Source organism: Balaenoptera acutorostrata, chromosome 21, assembly GCF_949987535.1.
Source record: "Balaenoptera acutorostrata chromosome 21, mBalAcu1.1, whole genome shotgun sequence".
Taxonomy (NCBI): domain Eukaryota; kingdom Metazoa; phylum Chordata; class Mammalia; order Artiodactyla; family Balaenopteridae; genus Balaenoptera; species Balaenoptera acutorostrata.
In genome coordinates, this window is record NC_080084.1 from 5,628,306 (window position 1) to 5,648,784 (window position 20,479).

The 20,479-nt window shown below is 44.8% G+C and overlaps 1 protein-coding gene across 9 annotated transcripts in view; it reads left to right on the top strand.

Moving 5' to 3' along the window:
• Positions 1-20,479, top strand: part of SLC20A2 (solute carrier family 20 member 2) — a 106,558-nt gene that overhangs the window by 31,316 nt on the left and 54,763 nt on the right. The window lies entirely within an intron of this gene.

The window sequence follows — 20,479 nt, forward strand, 5'->3', positions numbered from 1 at the left end:
TTTATCAATTAATACGTAGATTATCTCCCCCCTGGGAATGTTGATTTTAATGAAACAGTTCTAACAGGGGGTAGTAGCTGCTCCCAGGCGTTAGGGCTCCATCATCTGTGGGCCCGGAGGAAGGGTTGCCCTCAGATGCCATTTTCCATTTGGAAAGCTGTATTTAAAGACTTCTTTGTTACTGTGTATTGTCTGATTTTAAATCCGAACAACCCAAGGTGCCAACAATGAAAGGAAATGTTTCAGTGGTACATTTAGTAGGAAAAGAATGTAAGATGGGGAAAATAGAACTGAGTTCTTGGGCTATTTTTAGAAATAAACTTTTTTTTTTTTTTTCAACTTAAGTCTTTTTATTGAGTAGAAGAGACATTTGCCACCCGGATTCATTGTAACAGAAAAGTCTGTAATGTCATCTTCAGCCGTTAAAGGGACTTTGTTCCAGGATGTTCTTCAGAATATATACTTTTATCCGAAGAGAGTAACTGTTCTTACTTTTGACTGTTAATAAGGCACCATCAGAGTCTGAGTGGAGTGTTTTTAGAGGTATACTGTGGTTGGGTATTAGATCCTTTTCAAGCTATTATTCATCCGCTCAATTGTCGTTTAGTCCTGCGAAAAAGAAAAGCTGTTTAAGATTTATCCATGTTTTTAATTTAACAGAAAGAAGTTTCCAAAGGTGTTTTTACTACAAGGAAGCATATGTTCTTTTAGGAGGAGTTACTAAAATGCTTGTAGACACTTTCCGAGTGTTTGTTTTTGTGATTTATGCGCTTTGAGAGAGTGCCCTAGGCCAGGAGGTGACGTCAGTGTCAGGGTGGGAATTTCTCCTGTTTGCTGGAGCCGCGATTCTCCTCCTGCTGTTCACCCCGGGTGCCTGGTAAAGGGACAGTGGTCTCGGTGCCCTCCTGAGAAGAGGCTCTGTTGACTACTTGTGACCTTGGCCGTGACCAATCACAATGAGCTCAACCTAGAGTCACCAGCAGGGGGTCCAGATGCTGAGAAACGTGGGCAGCTTTGTGGGCTGTGGAAGGAGCCCGGGACCCGTGGTTTCGGCCGCGTGCCGGGCACGCCTGAGCCTCCCGTAGCCCTCCTGCACTTAACTTGGTGCAGGTGTGCCCTCCAGCGCTGTTTAAGCTGCTCTCCCTGGCAGCCTGCCCTCCTGTCCTAGTCCTCTCCCTCTTAAAATAGTTACAGCCCCAGAGGCTCTGACAGAGTGACTCCTGATCGCGGTAGATTTCTTTTACTGTGACGTCATTCCTAGACAAGAGCCGTCTGCTCTGAAGCTTTGCGGGGTTTTCAGGGAAGTGGAGAGGAACCTTTGCTCTGGCTCCCCTTCATCCACATGCGGTTTTTAGTAGCTAACTGTGTGGCTAGACTTACATTATCTAACAGGTTGCCTTTTGGTTGGGAGCCTAATGCATGTGCTCGGTGATCACACTTCTAGAATGTTCTCTTTCAGAAGGAACTCTTGCAGGAATAGGATTTGATACGTTGAGTTCTGGATGAAAGGAGCAGTGAGTGGAGGGGTGTCTTCAGCGCTGCCTGTCTTGGGCATAAGTGTATGGTAATAGGATCTGGTCCTCGGCAGGAATGCCGATTGCTTCTGGAAATGCTGGGACGGCTGTTACTATTTAGCATGTATTAAGCACCCCCAGAGCCATACAATGCACAAAGAAAGCATAGTTCCTACTCTCAAAGAGCCCACATGCTCAAATTAGGCGGGACAGAGCCTGGGCCGCGACTTGCACACTGAGTAAACCTGCAGAGCAAGGAATAGAAGGAAGGGAAAAGAAGACAAATGGGGAGGGTCGGGGGTCACCCGTGGGCTGCTTTCAGTCCATCTGGGCTTCCGCCTTGTAGGATTCGGGCAGCCGGCAGTGCCACGGGGCCCTGCTTCCCTGTCTCTTCCAGCAGCTGGGGAAGTGATGGAGGTAAGAGGGGGATGGCCCCCAGGGCCCGATCCACAGCCCCAGGTCTCTGGGATGATTCCCCACACAGGGAAGGAGATCAGGAGTTTCACCTGCACCTGGAAAGGGACTGTTAATTAGTCTATAAAGGAGGAAACTTGATACCGCATAAAAGTAAGGAGCTTCTTTCTCCACAGAGTGATGTCTGGATAGAAACCTGCATTTGGGTTCCCGATTTTCTCTCCCTCTTAAACTAATACACGATTGAACAAGTTACTTCATCCCCAATCTGGCTGGGGATGTTGAGTCAACAGTTGTATCAGTTAGAGAAGTGCTCTGAGCTTCTCTGAAGAAAGGCGTTTCGAAGGTCAGCTCAGCATGACTGCAGCCCAGAACGGTGTCAGAAGGACAGGAATCAGAGGCAGCTAACAAGGCAAGCTCGGGTATAGGAGATTAATAAAAGGAGGATGTGGTATGAATCTGTGAGTCATTTTCCCTTTGTAGTCAACCTCATCCCATCTCTGACTAAGGTTCCGGGTCTCGTTCACGGCTCCACAACTAAAAGGGACTTGGAGAGATCCCAACAGAGAACCTCAAAAATGATTAAAGGGTTGAAAAATGATGACTATAATAAGATGTTAGGGAACATCTATTATTTAGGCTGAAGGGAAAAAAATGACCAGGGGACTCTTGAATTGTTATTCCAGTAACTGTGTGCCTCTGGACCAGGGGATGATGGCCAATTAGTATCCAGTTCTATTGAGGATGTAAGGGTTTGGTCCAGTAAGGGTTAGGTTAGAACCGTGGTCCTCAATGTGTGGTCCTAGTACCCTCAGCATCAGTACCACCTGGGAGCTTGTGAGAAATGCACATTCTCAGGCCCCACCCAAGACCTGTGGATTCAGAAACTGTGCAGGTGGGACCCAGCAATCTGTGTTTTAGCTAGCCCCCCAAGTGATTGAGATGAAGCTGGAGGACCACTAGATGAGGTACAAAGAAGAGTATTACAAAATGGGGAATTGGGGTACTGGAAAATATAAATGTTTTTCCTGAAGTCATCTAAAAATGGGTTTATATTTGTTTGCAGTGTTTTCAATATTCTGTCTGAAGTCAGGAGTTAAATGACCTGTCACAGCCCCCTCTAGCCCTAACTTTGCTCTGGATTTCCTCTGTCACTGAGAGAAGACTAATAATTACCCAGGAGAATTTTGCAGTTACTTTTCTGAACTCAGTAGTTAAGACAGTGCCCATTTCAGATGAGGAGCAGATGAGATATTGTGATAGAAGTCATACTGTGTTATATCTCCTGCTTTTGCTCTATCACAGTGTCATTAAATAGACTGTCTGCTCCCCGTGTGACTTCTCAGCAGCCACCTGAGGGCAGCTTTGGGCAGCTGGGAAAATAGGGAGCCCCTTGAGGTTGGCCCGTGACCCCTCTGTGCCACAGACTGCTGTGACAGTCCCCATTTCAGGGGGGGTCTTCCCCATTTCAGAAGAAGCGTGGGGGCAGGGGCAGTGTGATGCCACCCCATCTTCCCAACTCTGTCCCTTCCGCCTGCAGGATGCCATCCCTCGTGCCTGCACGGGGAGTGCCGCCTGCCACCTGGAAGCTGGGGACAGGGGGACCTAAATATATTGTGGTAGTGGGTCTCCCTTAGAGCCGGAGGATAGGGACGTGTTTATCCTGTTGTTTTGTATCCGCAGCAAACAACCAATGGGACACCTAGTAGGCACTTAACACAAATACCTAGTGAATTATTCCGTTGCACCGTCCAAAGCCACAGGTGCTCCGCCCGTGCCCGTGTAATTAATGATCTCGAATTGGGCAGCTGGCAGTTCTGACCCTCCCCAGTCCAGGTACTTACTCCTGAGTCCCTCTCCTCCCCCCGCAGCCCCCCATTTTGCACATAATAAAAATGCATCTTAATTTAGTTGTCTTTGCCCTTTTGTGTATTTTTCCTTTGTACTTTTGCTTGAAGGAGTTGTCTGGGGTTGAAAACAAACTACGGAGAGTGTGTGTGTTACACTTTGTATAGCGTTTAGGACAATCAGGGCTTCCTGTGATCAGAGTGAAGAAAGGGTTCTCTGAGGACATGTTTTGCCAGTGCTGCCTAGAAAGTGTCACACCAGGATCGCACTGTTGTCCCCAGAGAGGCCACGTCCTGCCTTGGCTCGGCTCTGAGGCCCTCAGAGCTCAGCGCTGGGAACGGGGATAGTGGCATCCTTAGCTTTTATAGCTGTTCTTTATCACACATTTGCAGAGTATTCAACATTCCTTCAAGTGAGGGCAGTCTGGCATAGACTCGTTTGCCTTGTCATGGGAGACAGAGGGTGAAGGTGGCAGGTGAGTATTCCAAGGCTGTCACTGAGTCTTCAGACCTCGTTATGTTGGAAAAAACTGACTTCTCAGACATGAGGCCGCGTGTACTGTCACGTTCTACATCTGTGTCCACGCACAGAGTATGTGAGACCTGGTCCCTGTGGTGGTTGCACACAGAGAAGACAGGTTTGTCTTAGTGATTCAGAGAGCAGAGACGACTGACTTCTAACGCCCTAGATCAGTCTCTGAATAGAAAATACTATCTTTAAAACCCCTGAACTCTCAATAACTATATATCCAGTAGAGGAAATCCAAATGGCTGCTTGATTTGGTTCTTCATGGTAGCAGGCAAAAGGCTATTTTCATTTCTGTACAAAGAGAAATGACAAAATAGTCTTCTTCGCTTTTTCGCCCTGGCAAAAGTAATTTTGTTTCTAAAATCAGTCATATCTAGTCCACAGATGTGTCATTAAAAATGAGAGTGGTGGGGGCTTCCCTGGTGGCGCAGTGGTTTAAGAGTCTGCCTGCCAATGCAGGGGACACGGGTTCGAGCCCTGGTCCGGGAAGATCCCACATGCCGCGGAGTAACTAAGCCTGTGCGCCACAACTACTGAGCCTGTGCTCTAGAGCCCGTGAGCCACAACTACTGAGCCTGCATGCCACAACTACTGAACCCACGTGCCACAACTACTGAAGCCCGCGCGCCTAGAGCCTGTGCTCCGCAACAAGGGAAGCCACCGCAATGAGAAGCCCGTACACCGCAACGAAGAGTAGCCCCAGCTCGCCACAACTAGAGACAGCCTGTGCGCAGCAACAAAGACCCAGCGCAGCCAAAGATTAATTAATTAATTAATTTAAAAAAATTTTTTTTAAATGAGAGTGGTTAAATGGTTTGGGATTAACTTTGTCTCATGGTAGTTGTTGAGTCAAAAAATTTAATGTCTTCGAAAGGACAGGAAAAAAAACTCTTTAGCTGGTTATTAGATTACACAAGAATTACTCACCTAATAATTCAATAACAGATCCCCAGAGACAACCAAGTAAGGTACAGGTTAAATAATTTATGGTGTTGCCATATAATGCAACACACTGCAGCCGTTTGAAATGATGATGTTGGATGTACATGGAGTAAAACTATCAGGTTACAGAAAACGTGTATCACCTCATTTTTTGAATGGAAGGCATTTTTAAATGGGCCAGTGGCTTTAATTCCTGTTTTAAAAGGAAGGCATTTATATGTACATAAAAAAAGAATGCAGTGCACCAAATATAAACAATAGTTATGTGTAGGAAATGAGCTCACGCATGATGTTTTTCCCCTGGCTTTTTGGTTACCTGTATTTTAGACTTTTTTTCTTCAACGAGCATATATTACTTATGTAATAATGAAAAACTTTCTTTTCAAAAAGGAACTATTGTAATTAATTTCTTTTTAATAAACTTATTTATTTATTTTTGGCTGCGTTGGGTCTTCGTTGCTGCGCGCGGGCTTTCTCCAGTTGCAGCGAGCGGGGGCTACTCTTCGTTGCAGTGCACGGGCTTCTCATTGCGGTGGCTTCTCGTTGCGGAGCACGGGCTCTAGGCACACGGGCTTCAGTAGTTGTGGCACGTGGGCTCAGTACTTGTGGCTCGCGGGCTCTAGAGCACGGGCTCAGTAGTTGTGGCGCACGGGCTTAGTTGCTCCGCAGCATGTGGGATCTTCCCGGACCAGGGATCGAACCCGTGTCCCCTGCATTGGCAGGAGGATTCTTAACCACTGCGCCACCAGGGAAGCCCTGTAACTCATTTTTATTTTGACTTTATATTTTATTTAATTCACCAGTGGCCTCCCAGTGGCTTACATAATTAATGCCTACCCCTGTGGATAAAACTAGTGCACCAAAGTGTACACAAAAACAATGGTCATTTTGCAGTGGTGGGCTAGGAGCATTGTTCCTTGCCTTACTTTCTCCTTTTCCATATTTACCAAAAATTTTATATGCACGCATATTATTTTTACAATGGAAAACTGTAAGGCAGAGACTTGAGATCTTGTTTCTTGGGAAGAGGCCCACATAGGCTGATGTGTAGCAATTACCAGTGAAGGTTGATCCTGTTAATTCTGCAGTGTGAAGGGCATTCAGCAGGGGTCTGCCATCACTACTGGGTGCTCTGGAGGTTCCGTGAACTCTCACATGAATGTCAAATTGGCCAGGGTCTCAGGTTCAGTGTTTTGTGGAGAGCGAAGACAGGGAGCTGGGGAATCCAGCATATTTTAAAAAGTCATTAAAATGGTATGCCTAGTGTTACGATTACCCACTTAAGTTTTGTCAGGGGCCATCTTTCTGGATCGTAGATCCAGAGTAGTGGGTGGTGGAACCATGTGCTGGGGGCCTCGGGTAGTGTTTCCACAGTACTTAGCTGTGTGGTATCTGCGTGTATCTCAGCAGCGTTTACTGAGGTGAGTGATGGCCCTGTAGGAGAGCACCGGCTGTCTCAGTTACTTCTGCCACACGCTGCCAGGATGTCCTTGTGGCCTTAATCAGAAGGCTGTTTTGGGGAGCTGCTTTGGTACGGGTGGCCGTTGATTTAAGAAAGTCTTGAGCAGAAGCAGGAGACCTCCCTTTCTACTCGCTTTGTATGGTGAGTCGAGAGGGTAAGTCCTTTTGATGGTTATGTAAAGGGTCTCTCATTTCGTCTATTCCTAAGCCTCGGACCAAATGCGTGGATCACGGAGGTCTGGACTGAGATTCAGTTGAATCCACTGTCAATAGGACTGATACCTTAAGCTTAATTTAAAGCCAAAGAGCCTTGAGAAACCAGAAGGAATCTAGGATCCTGTACAACCACGTTTTGACCTAGTCTTTGGTTCAGAACCTTTGTTACTCATCAGGAGTGTTTCCTGGAATCCTGAGAACTGAGAAAGCTGGTTTTTCAAGTTTCCTTCCTACTGTTTTCATCCTTACAAGGAGCGTTCTTCTCCTCATCCTCTCTTTCCTTTCTTCATCATCTTTGTCTCTTTCTCCTGCACTTATACAGTAGGAATCATCTCGTAATCCTTCTCCACACTCTTGCCTCCCCGAGGAAGTAAAGACACATCCCCCATGGGTTTATCTTCATTTTCTCTGGGCAGGGGAGGGGAAAAGAGCAGTGGGTGAACGGTTTAACCCAGATAGTCAGATAGTCAGTGGATGGAACCCTGTTCCCAGTGAGGACTGTGGAGGCCACTTCCGCACATCCTTGCCACCAAGCGGTTCCAACTTCAGTGAGACACAGAGCTATCCGCACACAGTGAGAGCACAGATGTGTTTCAGGATGAATAAGTAGGTGGTCACAGTTTGATTGATAGAAGGCTTTGCCAGTTGAGTGGCACGAAGGAAGAAAGAGAGCATCCTTTTAAAAGGGATAAAGCAGGGACTTCCCTGGAGGCGCAGTGGTTAAAAATCCATCTGCCAATGCAGGGGACACAGGTTCGAGCCCTGGTCTGGGAAGATCCCACATGCCGTGGAGCAGCTAAGCCCATGTGCCACAACTACTGAAGCCCGCGTGCCTAGAGCCTGTGCTCTGCAACAAGAGAAGCCACCGCAATGAGAAGCCCGCGTACCGCAATGAAGAGTAGCCCCCGCTCGCCACAACTAGAGAAAGCCCGCGCACAGCAACGAAGACCCAACACAGCCAAAAATAAATAAATAAATTTATAAAAAAATAAAAAAAAAAGGGGTAAAGCAGATAAAAGTATTTCGTGAAACTATAGACTACATTAGAAAAGGCAGGAAACTGGTGGCTGTCGAGGGAAAGGGTGGCTTTTGTAAGAGCAAGAGGAGAATGAATCTTGGCTTAAAAATTTGGACTGAGTTTCTTCCTTTTTGTTTTTTTCTTTGTTCATTCCCTTTTTGTTTTGTTTGTTTTTGCCTTTACTCTGAAGATTAAAAGCAAAAATGAGAGGGTACGGATGTACTCAACGTAGCGAGGTGGTTGGGAGTTATAAATGAGCTCATCTACTATCATAAAGGTTTAAAAAAAAAAAAATAAAGAGGGATTGCTTTCAACTTGACCTGAAATTAAAGTGGTGGCCGGAGCGGGAAGAGAGGCTCGCTGAGTTGTTCTGTCACTCTGTGCCTCAGCCTGCTGTGCAGACTTGAGGATCCCTGGGGACCTGGCAGGCAGTGCGTCCAGCCTTACACCTTGTCTGTCAGGCCTGATTTTTGCCATCTCTACTTTTGTTTACATTCGTTTGATTTTTCCTTGATCTTTAAGTCATAGTGTCTTCAGGCTCTGTGGGCCTTGTCAGTAACAATTAAGGAAATCCAGAATTTTTACTTGAAGAAAAATGACGACGCCTAATCCAGAAGAGACTTCTTTGGTCAGGTATAAAAGCTTGACCTTATCATACTAACTATTAAGCATTAGAAAGATATGGTTTTTTAAGTTTAGTTTGTATTGTGTTCTGAGAAGAAATGACCCCCAGTAGGCAATAGTATAATAAGAAAAATTTTGTTTTCTATCCCCCTATTAAATATTAAGTACTGAACTTTTAAGAACCCAAGTGATCAAATTGGATCCAGCTGTGTAAGAGCAGTACAGGTGTAGAGGTATCTTTTCTTAAAAGGCAAATCCAGTCACTTAAAAATTTACATACAGTAAAGTTCACTTTTTCTGGTGTACAGTGGTATGAGGTTTTACACATACTCAGGTTTTTATGGCCACCAGCACAGCCAGGATACGTAATAATTCCAACTCTGTGCAGCTCCTTTATATTCAGACCTTCCCTCCACCCCTTGCTCTCTGAACTGTGAAAGTAGTCTCTAAGCCCCAAACGTCATGGTAGAGGGTGAAAATCTAACTAGCTAAGGGGACTTAAGCCCAACCTTTGACCAGTAAGTGTCTTATGCTGTCCCAAGGGTGATCCCTAGCAAGCCAGACTGAAGTATATAAAAGGGAGAAATATCTGAGCAGGGACATCAACAGCTGTACCCTGTAGGGAAAATAGACTTCCACAGAATTAGTCCAGCCAAGTAAACAAACAACCAGATAACAACAACAAACCTCTGGTGGGGAGGGAGTAACCAGTAACCAGAGTGGCTACAATATATTATCTAAAATGTCCATTTTTCAACAGAAAATTATGGGACATGTTAGAGAAACTGGGCAGTAGAAACTGCTTTTGGAGGGGCCCAGTTACTGAACTTAGCAGACAAAGACTTCAAAGAAGCTATTATTTTATTTTCTTAGTTCAAAAGCTAAAAGAAACCATTCTTAAAGAATTAAAGGAAGGTGTGGGAGCAGTGACTCATCGCATAGATAGAGAGTATTCTTAAAGAGATAAAAAAAAAAGGAACCAAATGTAGATACGACACCAAAAGCAAAAGCAGCAAAAGTAAGGACAGATAAATTGGACTACCTCAAAATTAAAAGCTTCTGCACATCGAAAGACACAATCAGTAGAGTGAAAAGCCAACCTACAGAATGGGAGAAAGCATTTGTAAATCATGTATCTGATAAAGGGTTATTATCCAAAATATAAATGTGTAAAAAACTCCTACAACAACAGCAAAAAACAACCTGGTTCAAAAATGGGCAAAGGACTTAAACAGACATTTCTCCAAAGAAGATTTACAAATGGCCAGCAAGCACATGAAAAGATGCTCACCATCACTAATCATTAGAGAAATGAAAATCAAAATCACAGTGAGACATATCACCTCACACCCATTAGGATGGCTACTATTAAAAAACAAAATAAAATAGAAAATAATGTGTTGGTGAGCATGTGGAGAAATTGGAACCTTTGTGCACTGCTGGTGGGAATGTACAATGGTGCAGCTGCGGTACACAATAGTATGGCAGTTCCTCAAAAAATTAAAACCAGAATCACCATACAACCCAGCAATCCCACTTCTGGGTGTGTATACCCGAAAGAATTGAAAGCAGGGACCTGAAGAGGTATTTGTACACCCATTTTAATAGCATTATTCACAATAGCCAAGAGGTAGAAGCAACCCAGAGATCTATCAGCAGATGAATGGATAAACAAAATGTGGTCTATACATAAAATGGACTATTACTCAGCCTAAAAAAACGAAGGAAATTCTGACACATACTACAACATGGGTGAACTTTGAAGACATTATGCTAAGTGAAATTAAGACAGTCACAAAAAGACAAATACTGTATAATGTCACTCATATGATAGAGTAGTCAAATTCATAGAGACAGAAGGTAAAATGGTGGTTGCCAGGGAGAATGGAAAATTGTTGTTTAATGGGTATAGAGTTTCTGTTTGAGGTGAAAAGTTCTGTAGATGGATGATTGGGATGTTTGCAAAATAATGTGAATGTACTTAATGTCACTGAACTATACACTTAAAAATGGTTAAATGGTAAATTTTATGTTTATTTTAACCACAATTAAAACATTTTTTTAAAGTGGCTATTTTCGAGTTGAAAAGTACAGTAACCAAAATGAAAAACTCATTAGGGGGCTGCACCGTGGATTTGAGTTGTCAGAAGAAGGAATCAGCAAACTTGAAGATAGAGTGACAGAGATTATCTGGTCTGAAGAACTGAAAGAGAGAAGAATGAAAAAAATGAACAGAACCTCAGAAAAATATAGGCCACTGTTAAGTGTCACAATGGGAATACCAGAAGTAGAAGAGAGAGAAAGGGGCAGAGGAAACACTCAAAGAAGTCACGGCTGACAACTTCCCCAAGCTGATGAAAAACACTAACCTACACACCCGGAATGCTTAACAAACGCCAACGAGGATAAACACAAAGAGATCCACACTCAGACATATTATGGTCAAAATTTTGAAAGTGAGAAAATCGGAAAGCAGCAAGGGAGAAGTGACTTGTGGAGTATGAGGGAAGCCCACCAAGACTACAGCTGACGTCTCATCAGGGACAGTGGAGGCCCGCAGGCAGTGAGAAGACGTGTTAAAGTGCTGAGAGAGTCCTGCATCCTGCAGAGCTGTCTTTCGAAATAAAAGCATTCCCAAGTAAATGAAAACTGAGAGAATCCCCTCCTAGCAGATCTGCCTTACAAGAAATACTAAAAGAAGTTCGTTAGGCTGAAAGGAATTGACACAAGACAGCAATTTGAATACACACAGGAACTCCAGTAAAGGTAATTAAGTAGGTAATGATAAAAGACAGTATAGTTACATATTTTTCTTAACTGATTTAAAACATCAGTAAAGAGTAGCTTATATCTGGTTGCTTTCTGGTTATTATAAGAAAGCCCTTTATGTTCACATCAAAGCATCCTCCCCAGCTCTAAGTTTTCTGAAGGAAAAACTGAGGCAAAGGGAGCTAGTGACTTGCCCAGGAAAGTTTATCTTAATCATGCATAAGGAATGAAGTGCCAGGAGTACTCTCAGAATCGGGAAATTATTTTCAAAGAAATCTTATAAACTGTCTTATCTCTCTTATATTTTTTAACTTCTGTCTCCGTGGTCCTTTGAAGGTGATATCAAGTAAATGCTTATGGTTTCTTAATTTGGTAACAAGACTTTAATTTCATAGTCTCAGAGATATGAAGAACTGCTAAACTTTCACCTGACTTAACCAACCAGATGAACAATTTATGGACTTATTGCCTTGTTTAGGCTACTTACACTGCTCTTCTGCACTTACTGGTGGAACTGAATCAAGTTTGCAGCCTTCTGATGAGGCACTTCAGAGCCTTGAACAGACTTTGCTACATCCCAAAAAGTCCAACTAAATCATTTTAATAGCTATCTGTCCTCTCTTGCTTCTGCTGCCTAAGAACTATTGCTTAAGAACCTCTGGAATGAGAACAAGAAATATGGGGCTATAAGTTGAGCATGGAAAATACTTAAGATAATAATCTTCATCTATCAACTCTTCTATTTATACTAGTGTTCCATTAATAGAAATAATATGTAGTGATATCAGGAATCAATGTTTTTGTGTCATTCACATTTTTATTGAGCTTCCATTACACTTGGAACAGAATTAGCAAATAAATATGTAGGAACCAAGATATCTATTTATATACATAGTTCCATTTTAAACTGCGGCTGAAGGGAAAGTATTTCCCTAATATAGTTCCTGGAACTTAGCCAAGCAGCCCAACACTTCAGGGCACAGAACTGGAACAAGTGATCCTAGGTTTGCCAGTTGATAGAAGGGATGTGATGTTAAGTGATTTGCTCATGAAAATGCATCTATTTTTGGTTAGGAGTGAAGAAAAAAATTTACCTAGAATATTTGGAGGGAATCTGTCTGTAGTGCCTACAGAAAGGGAAAAACGTTCAGAAGCCACTTCTGTCTTGGAGTGGGAGAAAATGTGTAAAGCTCAGCTGTTCTAGTCCCTGGCTTTCAAGCAGTATTGCACCTAAAACACTCCGCAAGATGGTAATAATCTATTTTTCAAATCTTTTTCAAATCTTCACTGCAAGTAGTTCCACATTTCCAGTGGGAGCTTATTGCAGTGTGTGGCAACCCATTCAGTTACAAAGTTTTTTCCTCCTGAGTGTAGTTTTTCTTATTACAATGAAAGACTTTTTTTAAAAAATTGCAGTATAATTGCTTTACAGTATTGTGTTAGTTTCTGCTGTACAGCAAAGTGAATCAGCTCTATGTATACCTATATCCTCTCCTTCTTGGACCTCCCTCCCACCCGCTAGCCCCCATCCCACCCCTCTAGGTCGTCACAGAGCACTGAGCTGAGCTCCCTGTGCTATACAGCAGATTCCCACTAGCTAGCTATTTTACTTACACATGGTAGTGTATTTATGTCAAACCTAATCTCCCAATTCGTCCCACCCTCCCCTTCCCTCTCTGTGTTCACATGTCCATTCTCTACGTCTACATCTCTATTCCTGCCCTGCGAATAGGTTCGTCTGTACCATTTTTCTAGGTTCCACACGTATGCGTTAATATACGATACTTGCTTTTCTCTTTCTGGCTTACTTCACTCTGTATGACAGACTCTAGGTCCATCCACGTGTCTACAAATGACCCAATTTCGTTCCTTTTTATGGCTGAGTAATATTCCATTGTATGTACGTGCCACATCTTGTCTATCCATTCGCCTGTCGTTGGAAAGAGTGTTTGCTGTATCTCCAGCTGGGTAAAGAGTGGCTGATAATGTATTTCCTTTTGGTAACCTTTTCATGGAATCACTGAATTATCCGTTTCAAATGGAAACAATAGGTAGGGGCTTTGTTGCTCTAACCCATCACTCAGTCGTTCAGGTCCCATTTGAACACCTCCAGAAAACTAGCACTTATGCCTCCTGAGGCTGTCTTTCCGTTTTTAAGAAATATTTTTCATGTAAGTCATGTAGGACCTCCTAAATCTTCCCTTCTTCAGGCCAAATCATCCTAACTCCTTTAACTTTTAATTCATTTGAATTCATTTTGCTTTTATTTCTTCATCCTTTAAAAAATATTTTTACTTCCTAGGTTTAGACAGTGCCTTCCCAGGGAGCAAAAGGCTGTGTGGAAAACATCTGAATAACACACACGCTTTATGAGCCAACAAGAAATTTAAATGTCAGAATGACAAAAATGCAGGAGGGAGAGTGAATATATCCAGAACGGGGCCTGGTACAGAAGGGCTGAGCCCACAGGCTCTGCAGTGGAAACTGTAGCTAGAGGACCAAAATAAGTTTGTTCATGTTCCATAAATTCATGAAGGCCGTTGACTGCACTGCTCAGGAGAGGGTCAGAAATTTCCACTCCCTCTCCCCGCAGGACAATCCTGTGGTTCATAGTTCCAGGCTAAATCGCCTCTTCCCGGCCCTGTGGTCTCTGGATGATGTAAAATAACGGAGCTGGACAGCACTTGAGACATCAGCTGACCCTGAAAACGTTCCAGGGTGCAGGCTCTGCAGCCTCTTGGTAACCCGCTCTCTTTATCACCCTCTGCTCTTTCCCCATGGGCTCTGCCTCCCCACCCCGGGCTGCGGCCAGGACCTCAAGGTGTCCCAACCCCCGGGGTCAGGAGTAGGGTCATTAAGAAAGCCCGATGCATGTCAGCCAGGGGCATCACTTCCGCTGCCTTCGCACGGGTTTCGTTTGAGCGCCGCCTACGTAGTAAGTGGATAATCACAAGCTGTACTCTCAGTTAGGACAGTCACATCTTCAGAAGGACCAAAATTGGAATAGATAACTTCTAAAAGTCCCTCCAGATCGAATGTTTTATGATTCTCTAATTCTGTGAACCAACATAGGCTAAAAGAGTTCATCCTAGGTTGTTTCTTGTAAACATTAACCTCAACTACTGTGAAGTACTTGGACCAGCAGGAAATGTTCTTATTCTCTGGGTGAAGTTCAGTCCTGATGGCCAAAGCCTCCAGAGGAGCATGAGAAGGCTGAAGAAAGAATCCAGAGAAAGAGCAAGTGTGACCGAGGAGGAACCTTTAGACTCCTGCACATCGAGGCCCCAAACCATGCAGAGACCTATCCACCGAGGGCTCAGACACCACAATGAAGGGACAGCCTTGAAAGTGAAAAAAAGATAAGATAAATGAAGAGAACATAAGACGTGTTCTGCATCTTAAGTTGTGGGTCGTAAGGAAGAAAGAATTGTCTGAGAGGCCTAGGCTGAAAACAGACAGATTCATATGAAATTCATTTTCTTTACTAGGAAAAACTAAGCATGTTTTGGTTGTACATGCCTAACTTTAAAAAAAAAGTACTTTTCTTTGTAGTGTTTGAACTTTTTTTTTTTATTGATAAAAGTAGTAATGACTCATTGTAGACAATTTTCATAATATCAAAAAATGTAAAGAACACCTAGAGAGAGTCGCTCTTATTGGGCGTGTTTCTTTAGTCCCTTAGCCCCCGGTGCATTCTTAAACACGGTTGAAATATGGCCCAGGCCATTTTGTGTACTGATTTTTCACTTAGCATTATTACTATGTTCCAATGTCATGTAAAACTCTCAAATTACACCATTTTAGTGACTACATAATATTTCGTCTTTAGAAGTCACCCGTGTTTCCGCAGCCATTCTCCTGTCTGGGGACAGTTAGGTGGTTTCCTCTTTTTCATGATCATTATAAATGACCCTGTTAATAAACATCTTTGTACATGAGTATTTATTCACATTTTAAATTATTTACTTGTTTTCTTGAACTTTTGAGACTGATGTCATAAAGTACACCATTCCCTACCTGAGTCCTCCTCATTCAAGGTAGAGGACTGGGATGGCCCTGCCTCTGGCCCAGCCTGGCAAGTGTACAAGCACTGTTCCTTGTATGAAAATAAACACCGTTGCTCGGAACTGTGAAAATCATTTCTGACTGTACTTTTGGGAGATGACATTACTGGACTGATTTTCGAGTTTGGTATTGGAATTGCAAACAAGGTGACACTTTTATTATCTCATGCTCTCATCTACTGTAACTGACCTCCTGGAAGCTTTGGTACATGCTATGTCTGCAAGTTCAGATTTAAAGCACCTGCAGTCTGTGGCCCTCCACAGAAGTGATTTTCAGCTGAAATGCTTAGATTTGCCCTAACCTTGAATGCTCTTGAAGGGTACCTCTTTTTGGGTCCTGCGGAACTGATGGAGACTTACCTCCACGGGAAGGCCGGCTGTTCTTTTCTCTGTGGAGGCACTAAGTGCCCATCTTGAAGGGCGGTCAGCAGGCTCTCCCAGCAGCAGGCCTTCCTCTCTCGTCTCTGGCCTCGGAACAGCTGCGTCTGAGTCCCTTTCTGTGGGCTTTCCCTGTGCAGTGCAGCCTCCTTCTCTGATCTGGTGTGCTCTTTGCTTCTCCACACCATTGTTTGGAGCAAGGGTCACAGCCTGCCCCTGACCCCTGGCTCCGTTGGTTGCACTGGCCGGTTTTACTGTGCCTGAGTGGAATGTTCCTTCTTTCCTCAGGTAAGGGAGTGGCTCTTTCTTTCTGTTTTTAACTATTTAACTTTTATACTTTATCCTAAGGGACTTGGGGGTTGGGGGGACAGTGTGGCAGTACAGGAAGGGAAAATATCCAAGATGACCCTGTTGTTTTCCTTCTTTTTTTCCTCAGCTCTGTTGAGATATAATTGACAAATAAAATGGTAAAATACTACCTTTTAAATGTTAACAATTTAAAGTGTACGCCGTGATGATTTGATATGTATTTGTACATCTACATTGCGAAAGGATTCTTGCCATCTCGTTAATTAATGCATCCATCACCTCACCTATTTATATATTCCAGTGTTATTTTCTAATCAGCTTGATTGAGGCATAATTTATATACAGTCAAGCCCACCAGTTGTAAGCATACAGTTCCATGAGTTTTGACACACATGCATAGTAGTGTAACCACCACCATACTCGAGAGAGAGAACAGAAAGTTTCCTGTGTAGACGTGTGTTTCCATTTCTCTTGGGTAAATACACCTCAGAATGGGACTGCTGGCTTGTACGCTTTATTGTATAAGAAACCACCAAATTGTTTTCCAAAGTGGCTTTACCATTTTGTGTGGATTTTTTCTCTTCGTACCTTTTAGGGTTCTTTTTTCTCTACCGCTTCACCTCCCTCCACCCCTCAAAGAAGCTCCTGTGCCTTAACAGTGTATGTCTGTCTTCAAGCAAAGACAAGGCCAGAGTCGGCACATCGAGGAAGAAGAGCAGCACCGGAGGGAGATGGGGGCATGCAAGTGAGAAAGATCCTTCTAGAAGGATTTGGGAACCTCACGCTGTTCCAATTCCTGTGACTACAGTGATACCATAACTTCAAGCTGCTTGAGGCTAACCGCAACTTACAAAACACTTTGCAGGCATTAGATTTGCTATTACTGTTCCCCTTTGCAGATGGTGAGACGGGACTTACCCATGGTCACGTTGCTAGTTAGTAGCAGAGCCAGGCTTGGGCTTCAGGTTTCCTGACCGCTGCCCAGGGCTTTATCTGCCAGTAACAGCAGGTCGCCACGTGTGGATCTGTGGCGCTGAGCTGGGGGCCTTCACCCACCACCATGCCGTGTGCCGTTCTTCCCACTTTTCAGATGAGGCGTTGATATGACTTGCCCAGGGCTGTGGAGCCAGGAGCAGGCTGGAGTGGCATGGACCCGGGGCCCTGACTGGTCCTATGCTCTTTCCCCTTCTCCGGGCAGGAGAAACAAATGCTCCTTTCTAAGAGCAGAGAGAAAAGGAGGAGGCGAAGGACACACAGGGCTGGGCAGGGGCCGCATCTGTTGGCCGACGTCCTGGCCACTTCTGTTCCAGTTTGCGTCGTTCCCTTTTTTTTTTTTTAAATTTATTTGGTTGCACCAGGTCTTAGCTGCGGCAGGCGGACTCCTTAGTTGCGGCGTGCATGCAGGATCCAGTTCCCCGACCAGGGATGGAACCCGGGCCCCCTGCATTGGGAGCGCAGAGGCTTAGCCACTGCGCCACCAGGGAAGTCCCGCGTCGTTCACTTTGCACGTCGTATGTCATCGTTTCCAGGCTCTGTGTCCATGCTCAGTCCCCAGCAAGGACACCTGCTCCTCCTGCCTCTGTTAACCTGCACCCTCTGCCTCCAAACCCCTGTTCCAGGTGGTGCCTAACCTCTGGCTGCGCTGTCACCTTTCCTTCCGACGTCATTTTCTCCCTCTTCTCCCCTCCTCGTCCCCTCTGCCCGTCCCCCTGCCTCTGCCGTCATCGGAACAGCGTCCACCTGCCTTTCTCCAGGCCCCTCTGCTCCCAGGGCCGCTCTGCTTATCTGTGAATATGCCGTTTAAAGGGGGCGGAGGCCAGTTTCAGACCCATTCTAGTAATGTTTCCATTTTTTATCATTCGTGTGAAAATGTGAAACTCAGCGTTTTCTGCCCTAAATATACTGTTACTTTTTAAACTGTCTTTTTAACATTGAAGCGTGTGCAGTCGATGTTTTCGTGAGCTACTCAAGAATGATGTTGTTAATAGAAACTCCTTATGACAAGATCTACATCCTGAATGGTGAAAGAAAAATGTTTCTGCTTTACTGTTCTCTGCAAGTCATAAGATTCCAAAAGTGAATCTCCCGTTTTATTTAAATGTTACCAGGAAAAGCTGGTAGTTTCTTTGTCTTACTAGTCAGGCTCACCCACATGTAGCAGAGGGTTACTGGATTTCACATCGTGCCCCTGAAGAGATATTTCGACTTAAGTGTCAGAATTCAAGATCCAGCCCCGGTTTCCGGGAGAGCAGGTGGTACATTTTCAGAGGGTGTGTGTGAAGCACTTGGGCCTCAGGGGAGGTACTGGAAAATTACTTCAGAGCCCCAGGTTCTCTGCATGGGGGACCCGGCTCCCTCCCGTCATCTGTCAAAGGGAGGGCCTGGCCTGGGTGTGGCCCGTGAGTGTCAGGGAAGAGGTCCTCACAGCCCAGAAGCAGCTCAGTGGATACTCTCCTCGTATCTGCTTTTGAGTGTATCAAGCTGGAGGATGTAAGCAACTATTAATTATGACTCAGCTCATGTCAGTAAATGAGATTAAGCCTCATCAAGTAGGACCTTGCCCTACTTACGCTGTTTCCTAGCTGACCCAGGAAATAAGACATTTTATAGATGTATTGAATTCCTTCTGCATCATGGGGACAGGAGAAGGACTGCGAAGTTATTGGGTGAAATGTAAGGGCAGCTCAGTAAGCATCCTTCAGGATGAGAGGTGTTCTTTAAAAAGCTGAGTTTGAAATTGGTGCATGAATTGATCAAAAGAGGTGTGTGCTTGGGGAAGAAGCCAACAGTCATCTTTGGGATTCTTTTCTGCGTGGGTCTGAGCTCCTGAACAGGCCACAGTCTGCCACCGACCTGGTTGTCTGGGGCTGGTAGCCCGACTGGGGAGATGGTTAGACCCCAGGCTGGGGGGAGGGGTGTGCAGGGGGGAGGGGGGCTGGAGCAGCACCTTTGCTGGAAGGGTCAGGGGTCTCCTCGGGTGTCGCTTTTGGCAGCATTTCAGAGCAGGACCCTCCCACCCAAGCTCCTCTGTGCTCAAATGTCTATTAAGTGCTACAACTCAGCAACATTGCTGTTTTTAAACAGCGTACAAACGTGTCTAGAAATATCCTGAGAACGTTTGTTTTCACCCTTCCTTTTAACATTCCGGTTTCTAGGGTGGAGAAGAGGGTGTAAGGGAGAGTTGAGGCGGATGCTCGTGGAAGAAGAGAATCTATAAGCCTCAACTCAGGAGCCCTGAGGAGGGCTCATTCAGAGCCGAAGGCCCAGACACGAGGGCAGGAGAGCCGAGCTGAGCAGCTTATTCAGAAGGCACTGAGGAAAGACAGGATCTTGTGAACAGGACGCTTTTCGGACACAGCTTATGAAACCCTCAGTACCTCCTGCAGTAAGTCAAACAGTTGAAGGGCTCTGTTCCTCCAGTGCAGGAGGTTGATGGCATCTGAAAATTGACGTCTATCTCGTAACCTTCAGTCCTGTGAATCCCGGCCATTTAGGGGCTTTCACACTCGGGGAAGGAGACGGAAAGAGGAAGCTTGTTCCAACCTCCTCCCACCTCGTCCTGACCTTTTTCAGAAAAGCCCTCCTAGGAGAGTTAGAAGGAACAAGGCATTTGCTGGAGGTTCCAAACAGCACTGCCCCTTGTTGAGAACCATTGCTGAGGACGAGAAGAGGCATTTCCAAGTGATGCTTCCACACCTCAGACTCCTCTGTCTCCAGCTGCAGGATTCCCGGGAACTCACATGTGTTGATTCTTTCCATTAACCGCCTTCAATGTCATGTCTAGGCTTCCCCGTCCCAATGTTAAGTAAATATTTACCTATGTTCTCATTTTCTTCAGGTTTCAATTTTTACGTTTAAATCTTTAACTTGGTGTGAGGTAGGGATCTCACTTTTTTCTTCCTTCCAGATAGTTAGCAGCTAGCACGTTGTCCCAGCATCATTTATTGAATAAGTCAGATTTCCCCACTGATGTGATCACCTCCCTTCAAAATCCTACTTTCAGACACCAGCACTCCCTGACGGCATCCTGGTCGGGCCTCAGCCGCTCTGAATTTGGGCCCTGTTCTTGGCAAACTCCCACTGTGGCCTCCTGCACAGTGGTCCTCTGGCCCGCCGAGGGCTCGGTTTCAGCGGTGTTGCTATCTTTTTCCATAGAGCAGATTGTGTGGTTATTTAAGCTCTGTATTTTGCTCACATTTGATAAAAATCAGTGGAGAAAGTCAGGGTGTTGGTACTTGCAATAAGAAACTGGCCGGGTAAATATCATGCAAGATAGAAATCATCTGGTCTCAGAAAAGGGGCAAGCATTTCTCCTCAACCAGCTGCTTTTGGACTTAAGCTGGTTGGCTGAGGGTTTGAGTGTGAAGGAGAAAACATAGACACAGTTGTGGAAG